The 14,427-nt window shown below is 39.7% G+C and overlaps 1 protein-coding gene across 1 annotated transcript in view; it reads left to right on the top strand.

Moving 5' to 3' along the window:
- Window positions 1-14,427, top strand: part of NEGR1 (neuronal growth regulator 1) — a 961,252-nt gene that overhangs the window by 688,477 nt on the left and 258,348 nt on the right. The window lies entirely within an intron of this gene.

The following is a 14,427-nucleotide window of genomic DNA, read 5'->3' as shown; positions in this document are numbered from 1 at the left end:
TGCCATACAATCTTTCTAAAGCAAATTAAGCTTAGCAGAAGCTTAATCCCCAATATGTAGGTCAATTGTTACTCTTTGATGTTGTAAATAGTTTTATATCGCACATTTTATTCATTAATCAAAAATACTTATATACTTAAATTTTATTTTCTTATCTATTCAAAAATTGTTTGTTTAATAAGTGAGAGGCAGAGAGGCAGAGACAGACTCCCACATGCACCCCTACCAGAATCCACCCAGCAAGCCCCTTTACCAGGCAATGTTCTGCCTGTCTGAGCCACTGCCAGTTGCTTGACAACCAAGCTATTCTAATGCCTGAGGTGAGGCCATGGAGCTATCCTCAGCTCCCGGGGCCAATTTAGCTCTAACCATTCAACCATTCAAGTCATGGCTTAGGGAGAGGAAGAGAGAGAAAGAGAGAGAGAGATAAAAAGAAGGGGGAAGAGGTGGAGAAGCAGAGGGTAGCTTCTCCTGTGTGCCCTGATTGGAGATTGAACCCAAGACTTCCACACACCAGGCCAGCGCTTTACTGATGAGCCAACCAACCAGGGCCTAAAGAATATTTTAAATGCTTACTGTATGCCAGGCCATTATGCTAGGGCATGACATGCATCAGTAAAAAAAAAAAAAAAAAAAGATAAAGATATTTGCCACATAGTAGTGGGGAGGGGGTTATTTTACCTTTTGAAAATTATTTTTAAAACTGAGGTAAGAATGTATTATCAAAACACTGTTACTCTTTCTCTCAGAGAAAAGCACAAAGTTATTTATCTAATTATCATTCTATTTTTCCAAATAAAGCTATTAAAAGGCTGACCCTGGCGTGCAGGAGTTCCGGGTTCGATTCCCGGCCAGGGCACACAGGAGAAGCGCCCATCTGCTTCTCCACCCCTCCCCCTCTCCTTCCTCTCTGTCTCTCTCTTCCCCTCCTGCAGCCAAGGCTCCTTTGGAGCAAAGTTTGCCCGGGCGCTGAGGATGGCTCTGTGGCCTCTGCCTCAGGCGCTAGAATGGCTCTGATTGCGGCAGAGCGACGCCCCAGATGGGCAGAGCATTGCCTCCTGGTGGGCATGCCGGGTGGATCCCAGTTGGGTGCATGCGGGAGTCTGTCTGACTGCCTCCCCGTTTCCAACTTAAGAAAAATACAAAAAGAAAAAAAAAAAAAAGGCTGACACCTCAAAGTCATTAGAAAGCAAAATGAGATCTCCATATAGTTTATATTAGTTGTTTACTTTAGATTTTTTCTTTTTTCAGTAATAATAACTTAATTAATATTGTAATGACATTACACTTATTTTAATCAAAACTTATTTAAATGCAACTAAAAAAATAAAGCTTTATAGGTAAAATTTTACTTTTTGGAAAAGTATGCAAAGCCAAAGAGAAACAAAGAAAAGTATTATGATAAGGAGCTGCAAGTAGAAAGCTCATACAATCTTTTCTCACTAACAAAATAAAAATACAGGATTCATTTATGTTAAGACACAGGTCTACATTTTAATTTTTAATTTTTTTTAATTTTTTTTTTTTTTGTATTTTTCTAAAGCTGGAAACGGGGAGAGACAGTCAGACAGACTCCCACATGCGCCCGACCGGGATCCACCCAGCACGCCCACCAGGGGCGATGCTCTGCCCACCAGGGGTTGATGCTCTACCCCTCCAGGGGGTCGCTCTGCCGCGACCAGAGCCACTAGTGCCTGGGGTAGAAGCCAAGGAGCCATCCCCAGCGCCCGGGCCATCTCTGCTCCAATGGAGCCTCCGCTGTGGGAGGGGAAGAGAGAGAGAGAGAGGAAGGAGGGGGGGTGGAGAAGCAGATGGGCACTTGTCCTATGTGCCCTGGCTCGCAATCGAACCCGGGTCCCCCGCACGCCAGGCCGACGCTTTACCGCTGCAGGTCTACATTTTAAATTTTGCTATTTTTACATTTATATCTTCACAGGTTCTAAATGCTCTTTAAAATGTGAAAGTTGTGCTTACTAGTTTTAAGGCTTAGAGATAAAGATTCAACTTCCATGGAACAGCTGGATCTAATTAGAACCCAAAATTCTGATTCCACTTGATCTGATTTTCCCATCTGTAAGGAGTCATTACACCATAAATAGTGTAAGCTATAACTTCCAGTCAAGGGTCACTGAAATTTCTATTTAACATCACAGCATTGCCATATAGGCTGACTAGATCATTTGGAACTTTTCCATCTATAAATGAATAAAAGAGAAATAAGATTTTTTTCTGTCATATGTGGGAACTTAAAAACCTGAAGTGTCAGACATAGTAAGAAAATGTTCTCTATTATCAGCAACTCCTTATTATATACTCTCTCTCTCTCTTTATGGATTATTTAATGAACTTCTAGAGTAAACAAATATTAGAAATATGAAAAAGATCATGTTTTCCCAATCACATCATTTTAGAAACATGTCAGCTTAAGGTCAAAAAAGTTGTCTGATTGGTGTTTAGTTCACACTTAAGACACATAGCAGTAAAGCCACAAACTTTTGACTTCCCACCTAGCATTCTCTCGGTATTCATACTGACTGGACTAGGGCATCCTGCCAGGAAAAATATAACACGCCTCCACATTTATAACTTCGCTTCTTCTTCTCTAATATCAGTGTATCATAGGCTTTACACATCAGAGAATAAAGAGAAAAAGAATATTCACCCAAAACAATCACTGTTAAAATTTTGAATTTTATGTTTCCATACATTCTATGGATATAGCATTGTGCTCTTTTCATTTTAACATATTTTATCCTGTCCCCGGGTAATTTGCTAATCTTCATGAACCTGTTTTTAATGGCTAAAAGAAACGTATACTGACATACAACAATTTAAAACAGCATTTTGTTGATTGATAGGTTGTTTTCAATTTGGTTCTATTAATAATACTATGATGATTGTCACTGCACTTGCTCTTTTGTAGATCTTTATTTATTTTATTAAGATAAGTTCTTTGAATTAGAATTCTCAGGTCATAAGATATAGATTTTAAGCCTTCTGAGATGGGTTACCAAATTATCCTTCTGAAAAGGCTGTGATCATTTAAACTTATAGTCTCAGAATATGAAACATGTTTTTCTGCACCCTCAACGTACACTGAATATTATCATTGCCTAATATTTCATGTTTGAGAGGTAAAATAGGACATCAGTTTCAATTTACATTAATTAAAACTAAAATTGGATATTTCTCATATGATTTCTGTACATTTCTACATATATCTAAATAACTAGAGAGTAGTAAAATTAAGAAACTGAAGATAAGGAAAGGAATGGTCAATTTCAGCTTAGAGCAGCAGTTCTCAACCTGTGGGTCGCGACCCCGGCAGGGGTCGAACGACCAAAACACAGGGGTCGGAAAAATATGTATTTTCCGATGGCTTTAGCTGCTGAGAAGCCTCGCTACTGTCTGCAGCAGTGCTATTCAGCTTGAACGCATGCCGTTATGGACATGCGTTCCAAACTGAATGCCTGTGGTCATGCGCAGACGTGATTGTATTATCCGTCCTGGGCCTAAGGGGCGGGGGAAGGCGGGGGGGGGGGGGGGGGGGGGGGCTCCACAGCCCATAGCAGCGCATTACGTGTGTCCGGTGCTTGCTGACGTCATCAGTGGGCGGGTGCAGCAAGCACCAGAGGACAGAAGCCTAGGAGGTGGAGAGGCAAGAGGCGGAGAGCCAAGAGAGCCTGCGAGACAGCCTGCTGGTGTAAAAAAGGTTAATAATGTAAAAACAGTACACACACCATACACACAATACTGTGTAAGTGTAAGGTGCTTTGTGTGTAATCATTACACAGTACACAAAGCAGCTTACACTTACACAAAGCACCATACATTTACACAGTGTGAACTACATCGGTCTTATACTATAAGAGACCACTATAAGATGTAGTTCACACTGTTTTCCAATGTATAATTATCTCCCATATCTCCCACTATTTTCCCATATTCTGAATGAGGAAACGGCTGAAATCAGCAGTTTCTGGCATTGAATCCGCCTCCTATTGATTTTACTGGGAGTGCATCGGATTTTGTGGAAGGGAGCTCCCGAGAATCTCAGGTTACCACACAATCCACCGCAGCCTCCTTTTGATTTCAATAAGAGGTGGAGAAATGACAGTTCCCGACACATTTCTTCCTCTCCTATTCAAGTCAATGGGAGGCCGCAGCAGATTCCGCTCAAATATAGAGCATGTTGCTTAATTTTTTCCACGCTAGAACTTTTCCTAGAGCAGAAAAATTCCAAAGGTGGAATCCGCCACCCCCAGTAGACTTCTATAGGAGGCAGATCTTTTACACTGCAGAATCTGCATAGCAGATTCCTCAGTGTGAAGCTTCTTTCAGTCTATTGGGGGTGGCGGATTCCACCTTTGGAATTTTTCTGCTCTAGGAAAAGTTCTAGCGTGGAAAAAATTAAGCAACATGCTCTATATTTGAGCGGAATCTGCTGCGGCCTCCCATTGACTTGAATAGGAGAGGAAGAAATGTGTCGGGAACTGTCATTTCTGCCGTACAGGGGATCTCTCTTCTGTGGAATCCACGGATCTCCCATTGAAGTAAATGAGATGTGGATTCCACCACAGAAACCGCTGCTTTATAGTGTGAAAGAGCCCTGAAAGATACCATGCTGTGCAGAAACTGCAGTGTATCCTATGATGTAGTTCACACTGTTCTATATAGAAAACTTGCCACTAATCTGGAAAAAACAGATCCATTAGTTAAGCAGCCATTTACGGAATGGTAGCCCCAATACACTAGGTAAGGAGGTCCATTAGTAATAAATATTTCTCAATATATAATTAAATATTGTTTTGTGCTTAATCACTGTTTAAATTATGTTTGATTTGTAGCAATGAGAATACATAATGCATATCAGGTATTTACATTCTGAATCATAACTGTAGCAAAATTACAGTTATGAAGTAGCCACCAAAATTATTTTTTGGTTTGGGGTCACCGCAACATGAGGAACTATATTGCGGGGTCACGGCATTAGAAAGGTTGAGAACCACTGGCTTAGAGGACTAGATAAAGCATTTAGCTACAGTCTAGAATGTCATTGGAAAATCTTTTGAGGTATGGAACTGAACAGAAAAATAAATTGAAGAAGTAAAAAGAAAGACTTAGGTGACATTCAGGAGTGGTAACAGTGAAAACAAAACATGGCGGAGTTATATAATGAACAAGTCAGAGAAAGGCAAGTGAAAGTTTCCATATCTAGACCTATAAATAATTAACAGGAAGGGTTTATGGTCAGGGCACCATAAAAGGCTCTTAGGAAAATAAACTAAATGAAAGAGAAACAATCTAAGCAAGTTCTATGATTGAATCATGACTCTTCAGCTTTGGAAGAGTCCTCTGGAGATGTTCTAGGTCCGTGATGGTGAACCTATGACACACATGTCAGCACTGACATGCGTAGCCATTTTCAGTGACACACGGCTGCATGCGGCCACATACCAGAGAAGTATGGGGCCGCATGCCAAGAAGGACGTTTCATCCATCCTCGGCTCCTGCACAGCCAAGTGCAGTAGTCAAGGATAAAACATTTGCTGTAGTGTAGACACTCTGTGCCAGAGGTCTGTAGGCCAAAACTGTTAGACCGTTAGGGGATCTTTGACCTCACTTCCAGCCAGCGGAGCAGGGAGCAGCGGAATGCCACGGGGGATGCATCTCTGGGGGCCCTGTGATCACCATTACCAGCAACCACATAACCATAGCAACCATCATCCAATCTACTGTTCTGGGTGTCATTGATTTCTAGTTGACCATCATTACTGAGATAAGTGAGGGGGAGGCTGGGAGAGGCGAGGGCCTGTGCTATGGGTGCCATTTCCTGCCATTAGAAATAGCGGCAGCCATCTTAATTTACATAAGATGCAACTTGCAGAATTTCAAGACAGCATCTGGGCTCAGGTGTTTGTCGACTTGAGGTCAAAGCTTGAGAACCTGGAAAGGTGCCGCTTGGAGAATCAAGAGGAATGCCACTACGAACAGGAAATTTGGAGTGCCTGGAACTGATTACCAGACACTTTTAGCACCCTGAAAAATATAGCAATAGCTTTACTCACAATTTTTCTCTCTATGTACTTTTGTGAGACCTTATTCTCAGCATGAAATAGTATCAAAACCAACAAAAGAAACAGATTGACAGATGAAGTTAGTAGTGTTTGCTTGAGCTTGAAGTGTACAAAATACCTTCAATTAAAGATTTAGCCAATGAAGTTCAGCAACAAAAAAGTCACTAGTAGGCAGGTTAGATAAAGACTTCCCCCTCTCCCTCACAAGCACCCCACACAAGTTAAATATCTTAGTTCACAGCACCCCACACAAGTTAAATAATATCAAGACCAACAAAAGAAACCGACTGACAGATGAACAAAGAAGTCACTAAGCAGATAAATTAAATAATTAGTTTTTGGTTTATTAAATACAGTTATATATTACAATTATACATTTTTGTTATTTAAACTATAAATATCACGAAATTATGATTTTTTTCTTGAAGTGACACACCATCCGAGTTATGCTCAGTTTTTTGGCGAATTTTGACACACCAAGCTCAAAAGATTGCCCATCACTATTCTAGGTCAACTGTGCTGTTTCCACATGAGGAAACTGACAGTTAAATGCTTTGCCAAGGAGTTTACCTGGTTAGAAGACCCAGAAATAAATTAAAGGCCTTTTAATTCCCAGTTGAATTGATCTCCACACAATGTTATAAGACTAAAACATCTTCAAGTAAATGAAGTTGTAATGTTATGGTTAGCCCTTGAATTAATTATTTAAATTTCCTAAAGTTCAGTTTACTTATCAATAAAATGAGAAAACAGAACCAAATAGATGTGTTTTTTCCTTTTATCAAAATTGTTGGATTTCACCTGCTTATAGCTGACACTCAAGTTCTTTGTTTTCTGGGCCATGCTAATCTTACCAAAAAAAAAAAAAAAATCTCCCTGCATATACACTTTTAGATAGCTTAACTGCTCTCTTCCCTGTAGTCAGGTAATTCAGAAACTGTTCTAGTTTTTGTTTTAAATTGAATTTTGTGAACAAAATTGTTTCTTGGCCAAGATGATTTATAAAGTATAAAATATTTTAGCCCCAAAGCATTATTTTAAGAAAGTTATAAACAACTGTGAATGGGGACAATGCCAGTTAACTACATACTTCTCTGACTCAAGAAAACTAGTAGAATACATTACATGTTCTTTTCTATTGGAACTGAAGAAATCCTCCATTGCCTTCTCTTATATATATGTTTACCTTTTTTACTTACTGTGAATGCTTATGAATAATATTTCAAGTAGCCATGATGTAACAATTTGATTTTCATAGAAATATATCAGTGTCATGGTCACATGCATAGTTTGCTAAGGGTAGACACTGTCACAAGGCAGATTGTTTGACATTTGTAGGTATCAGTGTGTCATGCTAATAAGGCTGAGATCACACATTCAATTCCCATTCCTTGGTTTTCTTCACCCCTAGCTGCAAAAAGTAACATTATTTGTAAAGATAAATAAAGGAAAAAAGTGTAGAAGACTCTGTGAATCTATTACTACCAAAGGGAAAGTAACAACTAAAGCTCATTCCTGAATCAGTCAATGGCATTGGAGCTTGTAAGAGGGAAAAGAGGAAGAAAAAGAAAAATGGCTTATAAGTAGTTCTTCTATTAGCACAGAACCAAAATACTTATGGGTGGCATCAAATGTTTATTGTAAGCAAGTGACTATTTCTTTACCAATAATGATATAAATAAGATTGTGAGAAAGATGTACAACTCTCCTTCTATACTAGGGATGAGACCAATGCAATTCTGCGAATTTAATGGAATTTCAGCTGGTCAAATTTATGAAAGTTGTTTGTAAGTCTAGAGTTAGAAAGAAATTACTACATAAATCAGTAATGAATCAGGGTTTCCAAAGATAGAAAATTGTGGGGAAAAAAGTTCTTCTGGCCTAGACTTGGGACTGGAAGAATGTCTGGAGGTGAATCAGGAGTCCTGAACACAATTAATACAATACAAAAAAGTCTGGTCATCTTTTTATTTTTTTAATTTATTTTTATTTTTTAGTGAGAGGAGGGGAGGCAGAGACAGACTTCCACATGCACCTGGCTGGGATCCATCAGCAAGCCCACTAGGGGGCGATGCTCTGCACATCTGGGGCCACTACTCTGCTGCGACCAGAGCTTTTTCTTTCTTTCTTTTTTTTTTAGAGCCTGAGGTGGAGGCCATGCAGCCATCCTCAGCAACCGGGGCCAACTCTCTCTAATTGAGCCTTGGCTGCAGGACAGGAGGAGAAGAGAGAAAGAGAAGTGAGGGGGAAGGGAGGGAGAAGCAGATGGAAGCTTCTCCTTTGTGCCCTGACCAGAATCAAACCCAGAACATCCTTAAGCCTGGCTGACTCTCTACCACTGAGCTGACCAGCCAGGGCCAAAGTCTGTTGGTCTTTTCTTTTATTGTCTAGAGAAGTTATTCTGTTGGCATATCTTTTAAATAAACGTTATTTGGCTAGAGTCAACATATTATAAACATAAAGATTATTTTCCCTTAAAATGAAATATCATCCATTGTTAACTAGTTCCTTAATGTATTCACTCTTAGACTGTATCTGCAATAATAATTAGTAGAAATATTAATATAGAGAAGAAAAATATTTTAAATCAGAAACATTAATTCAATGGTATGAAAGCTGATCTGTTTTGTTCTCATTCCAAACCTTTCAATATTTCTGTTGTAAAGTCCTGAAGGCCCCTCTCAGTAATGCAGAAGCATAGCAGGTCAGTTTTCTCTCTCACACTTAGCTATTATTTCTGCTCAAGGACACACAGACTCCATTATGCCTTACTTTGAAATAATATATGTAGTTTTTAAATATGAAAAGAGAAGCCATTTTTCAGATGTGCAGTGCTTATTAATAATTCTCTTGAAGCATGAATAGACCACCTTGCTCTCTGATACATATTCTACTTCAGAGAGCCAAGATGAACCAATGTGGTAGGTGTGCCCTAAGATCAATCTTTCTCTCAATTGTCATGTCATATATAGTTCTCAAGAGGGGAAATCAGTTAATTTCTCAATAGTTCTGGCATATATTCCTTTGTAATGAGGGTGCAGGTCAGTTATGTTACAGGTCAAGTCTAAGTCTATGCTCCTTTCAAGAAGAGATCCTATGCCAGTTCAGGGTTACATGCCAATTTAGAGTCACTAACTCTTGAAAAATTGAAGCTGGGGTGGTCAGTTTACTGGGGAAAGGGAAAGACTATTGTCAGTTTCCCTTGGCAACTGGCAGGTTGGTATAAACCCCCGAGTAGGCCAGACCTGGAGAGAATTCCAGGTCTGGACCGCCTTATGACATATGAGATAGCTGACAGGCTAAACCCCTTCCCTGTGTCTATGGGTGGGTACCAGAGAGAGCGGAACCGAAAACATAAGGCTGGTATTCTCCGAAAGGATAATTTATTTAACACACCTGGGTGCAAGCATACCAAGACGGACCAAAGCTGTTTTGGCAATGAGGAGGGTTGGAGTAGGATTTTTATAGTTTAGTCAGGGATCTTGGAAAAAGTGGGTATAGTGGTCATTGCCTCTACAGGTACAAAGTAATATTTTTTTTATGTGGATTGGAGTAGTGCCACAGCTTCTCCAAATTGTTTTTCTCCTGACTCAACCATGTAAAAGAGGCCTGTGCTAGTTCAAACAATCCAGTCCGCCCTCCTCCCACTGGTTTGCACTACCCTTGGAATGGAGGGGGTTGGGCTGATCTACCAGAAGACAACTATCAGAAGACAACAACCTGTGAGCCTGTAGCTAGGCTTTTACAAACAGCTATTGTGATTTAAACTCCCCTAATTGTCATGTAAGCTTTCCCTGACTTTTCTGCAAAGATAAACATTTTTGCTACCCTGTTTCCCCCAAAATAAGACATCCCTTGAAAATAAAACCTCGTGCAATTTTTTTCAAGCTTAGAAAAAATAGGGCCTCCCCTGAAATAAGACCTAGCGCATCATTAGGAGCAAAAATTAATATAAGACACTGTCTTATTTTGGGGGAAACAGGGAACATTTCAAAATGAAGGCCAGAAACCATGAAGATACAGAATAGCAAGCCAATTAACTATAACCTCACAGTGGGTGCTCCGGATTCAAAGGCACCCTGAACCCAAACTTAACAACTCTTAGGAAACCACAGGAAAAAAAATATATATTACTGCTTCAAATATTAGTGAATGTCAGTCATATATAGGTATATATGAATGTGTATATGTAAATGTACACACACACATTGTTGGAAATGCTAAAGACTTCATGTCTCCAAAGACCAAAATATTATCATGGTAAATACTCACATTTTGGGGCAATGTGCCAATACTACTTCCACTTCAGTGGAAGAACAGGAGAACAATCTGAGAATTAATTTTTCTTTCCTAAGAATGTTACAGTCCAAAAATACCTGCCTAGAGTTCCTGACCTATGCAGGGCAAGGCAGACAAGCAGTGGCTAAATAAGGAACTTCTCAATCATTACTCAACTTCTCACCAATGCAATACGGATCCACTGATTAACCCTGATTGAAATTTAATAACCATTTTTCTTATTCTACCTAATCTGTCAAAGAACTATAGACAATGTAGTGATAAATGTTAGCCTCGTACCTCTGGTATATTCTTTAAATGTCCAAAAACTTGAGACTTAGTCATTTTCTATAAATGAAATGAAATCTTACCATAGGGTTCTACAATGGTTCTACGGAATATTTAATAAGCATAAAAAGTCCTAAGGTAATTATTTCTTTCACTCATTTGTTACTTTATTATAAAAATAATCATTGAAAGACTACTATTGTTTGCTGCTGTGGTAATAAAACAACTCACCTAATTCAGGTATACATTGTTAAGTACTCATAGTTGTTTCTGCATTCAAGGATTAAACTCTTTGTGAGGACACTGCTGTCCTGAATATTTATTATAGTAAGCTGTTATGCTAAAAAATGTATCAGAAAAGCCCCATTTACCTGTTATTCAACAAATGTGTATTTCATGCATACTGTGTATAAAGCACTCTAAAAGCGCTTGCATTTTTCAAAAGTCAGAATTGCAAGGTTGCTCTAAAAATAACTCCAAACAGGAATGTACCCTAAGATTTCTGCTAGAATTGAAAAATGTAAAGCTAAAAGGGCATGATGCAAACCTGACTTATTACATGGGTTGGTTTCTAATTTGGGTTTGACGGCTGAAGTGTATAAGAGAATGTCTTCATATAGCTTGTCAAGGTAGCCAAATTGCATAAGGTACAGACTTGTATAAATGTATAAATGGTAGGTGAAGCCAGTAGGAAAATTACTGAAGAGGGAAATTGTATGATGGGTGTAAAGCCAGTAGCCACAGCCACCATCACAGCCTCCTGGCCCATGCAGGTTCGCGTTTGATTCAGACAGACAGTAATGAAACAATGGAGCCAAGAACTAGTGGGCCATTACCTTTAATCCTAGCTTGCACCTGGTGGGCGAGAAAATACACACAGTGGGAAAACACTTCCCTTTTTATTCAGGGCTCCCAAAGCCACTGACTCATCCGATATTCCTGGAATCAAAGGCCCCACCAGCCTTATTCACCTCTGTTCCCCATCTCCTTCTCTCTACACAAACTCTGCACAAACTGGCTTCTCCTTCAGCACTCCGCCATCTTGGCTGCCTCTCCTCTGCAATGCTGATGGTGTTGCAGGAGAGCAAAACCTCGGAGGATTGACAACTTATAAGAGGAAAAAAGAGAATTTATTAAGCTGGCAGAACACACAAGGCTATAGCTCTAAAGACACGTGCTCCCCGAAATTAGATTTCTTACATCTTATAAACCCTTTACAGAACATAAGTTCACATTCATGGATGGGTCTCGTGATTCCTTTGTCATTAATTACATGATTTCAGGATGGCAGGGGGCTTGCAGGATGCCAGAGGATAATTATTGTAAATCTTCATTAAGGAGAAAGAAAAGGGGAGAGGAAAGGGCTACTCAAGTCTCCCTTCCCCTCCTATATTCCTGGCTGTTTCACCTTCTTTCCCCCAGGTGTATAGAAGGAAGAGAGTTCAAGCCTACTTCCTCCTGCTATTCAAAACCTTCTAAGTACAAAAACCTCTTTTTTTACATTATAACAGCCCTTCCTAAACAGGAATATGATCGGCCATCTTGAGATTTTGTAAATTACACAAAAAATTATATTTACAAACTCTCTCTGAACGCTTGGCCTAAATTATAAAATATCCTTGAAGCCTCTTATTTAAAGGGGGGTCTTCTTCCTCAATGGCAGGATCTGAGCGAGAGTTCCCCCAGTCTGCTTTATTTTATAGTATGGAAATTAAAGCCTTTAAGCCAATATATTGATACAAATAAGGAAGTCTCTGATACAACACCACTCTCTGAGGCATAAATGGAATTCCTCATAAGAGTGCACCACCCCACACCATGCAACAGTCAAAGGTGTGGGGAAAAGCTCAGTTTGGAGAAAATCTTAGTATTAGAAGGGTGGGAAAAGCTTAGTCTTAAATCTAAGCCTTAGGCTATAAGGACCTTGCCAGCCTACAGCCTGTCCCCCACACCCAATGCAAACTATAAGCAAGCAAACATATATATCATGTTTATAAACTTAGTTGACTAACAATGGGGGAATAATAGTTCTTTCTAACAGACTTCAGAATCCTTCATTAACAATATATGAACAGACACTAGACTGGGGAAATTATCAGAATATGCCTCTGATAAGGATCACTCTAGTCCTGGAAATAACAAAAGAGGATGTGGAAGATTGTTTTAATGTTAATAAATAATAAGGTTGTTATAGATGTTGTGCCAGGATAAATGATAAGCACTTTGGTATTGTAAAGCCAGTAGCTGTGGCCACCATCACAGCCGCCTGGCCCATGCAGGTTGCATTTGATTCGGACAGACGGTAATGAAACAACAGAGCCAAGAACTGGTGGACCATTACCTTTAATCCTAGCTTGCACCCAGCGGGCAAGTAAAAACACACACTGGGCTCCAAAACCCACTCATTCAGTGCTCACAAAGCTACTGACTTATCCGAGTTTCCTAGAATCAAAGGTGTCTAGCTCACTAGCCTCATTCACCTCTGTTCCCCATCTCTTCTCTCTGCACAAACTCTGCACAAACTGGCTTCCCCTTTCAGCACTCTGCCATCTTGGCTGCTTCTCCTCTCGCCCATGTGGCCTTTCTCTGCTATCCTCTCTAATGCTAATCTCAGGAACCAAGAGAGAGCAAGCTCCTGGTCTGCTCCACTTTATAGTGTAGAAACCAAAATCTTTAATCCAATATACAAAAGAGGAAGTCTCTGATACAAAGTCACTTATCTAAGGCATAATGAGATTCCTTATGAGGGTGCACCACCCCACATCAAAAAGGGTGGGAATGGCTTAGTCCTAAAACCAAGCCCTAGGCTACAAGGATCCTGCCTGCCCACAGCCCGCCCCCAATACACATTAATATAATCACGCCCAGCCCAAGCAAGAAGGGCAACCAATACCATCACCTGGGTGATGGGCTTCCATGTGGGCAGTGCCATCTTTAACAAAGTGAACATAATATATTTTATCTGCTCAACAGATACCTCCCTACTTAATCCTTACTATGTCAATAATCATTTCTATTTAAAAGATGTAGAAATTGAGGTATGTGTTTTAAGTACCTTTTCCAAGATCTCACACCTATTATATTCATTCAACAACTATTTACTGAGTACCTATCATATGCCAGACACTCTCTTAGAGTATTGGTATACATGAGTGAAACTAGAACTTGGCTTTATGGAGCTTTCACTTTAGCAAAAGAAGACAGACAGTATACGACTGACATAAAAAATTAGAATGGGACAGCACTATGAAAAAAAGTAAAGAAGATAAAGAAAGTTTGAGGGTTGGAAATTATATTTAATTTTTTTTTAATTTGTTGATTTTAAAGAGGAGAAGAAAGAGAGATAAAGAGAGAAACATTCACTTCTGGTTCCCCTTATTTATGCATTGATCAGTTGTTTATCTGGGCCCTGACCAGGAATGTAACCCACAATCTTAGCATGTCTGGACAATACTCTAACCAACTGAGCTACCTGGCCAGGGTTGGAAATTATATATATATTTATTGAGTGAGCAAGTGAGAGAAAGAAAGAGAGAGAGAGAGAGAGAGAGAGAGAGAGAAACAGGAAGAGAGAGAAATGAGAAGCATCAATTCTTTGTTGTGGTACCTTAGTTGTTTTTAGTTGTTTATTGATTGCTTTCTCATATATGCCTTGACTGGTGGGCTCCAGCCCAGCCAGTGAGCCTTTGCTCAAGCTGACCACCTTGGGCTCAAGCCAGCGACCATGAAGTCATGTTTATAATTTCACACTCAAGCTGGCAACCCTGCATTCAAGTTGATTAGC

Source organism: Saccopteryx leptura, chromosome 3 (assembly GCF_036850995.1).
Source record: "Saccopteryx leptura isolate mSacLep1 chromosome 3, mSacLep1_pri_phased_curated, whole genome shotgun sequence".
Taxonomy (NCBI): Eukaryota; Metazoa; Chordata; class Mammalia; order Chiroptera; family Emballonuridae; genus Saccopteryx; species Saccopteryx leptura.
Note: the sequence above shows the minus strand (reverse complement) of the source record. Positions and strands in the feature narration are given on the sequence as shown.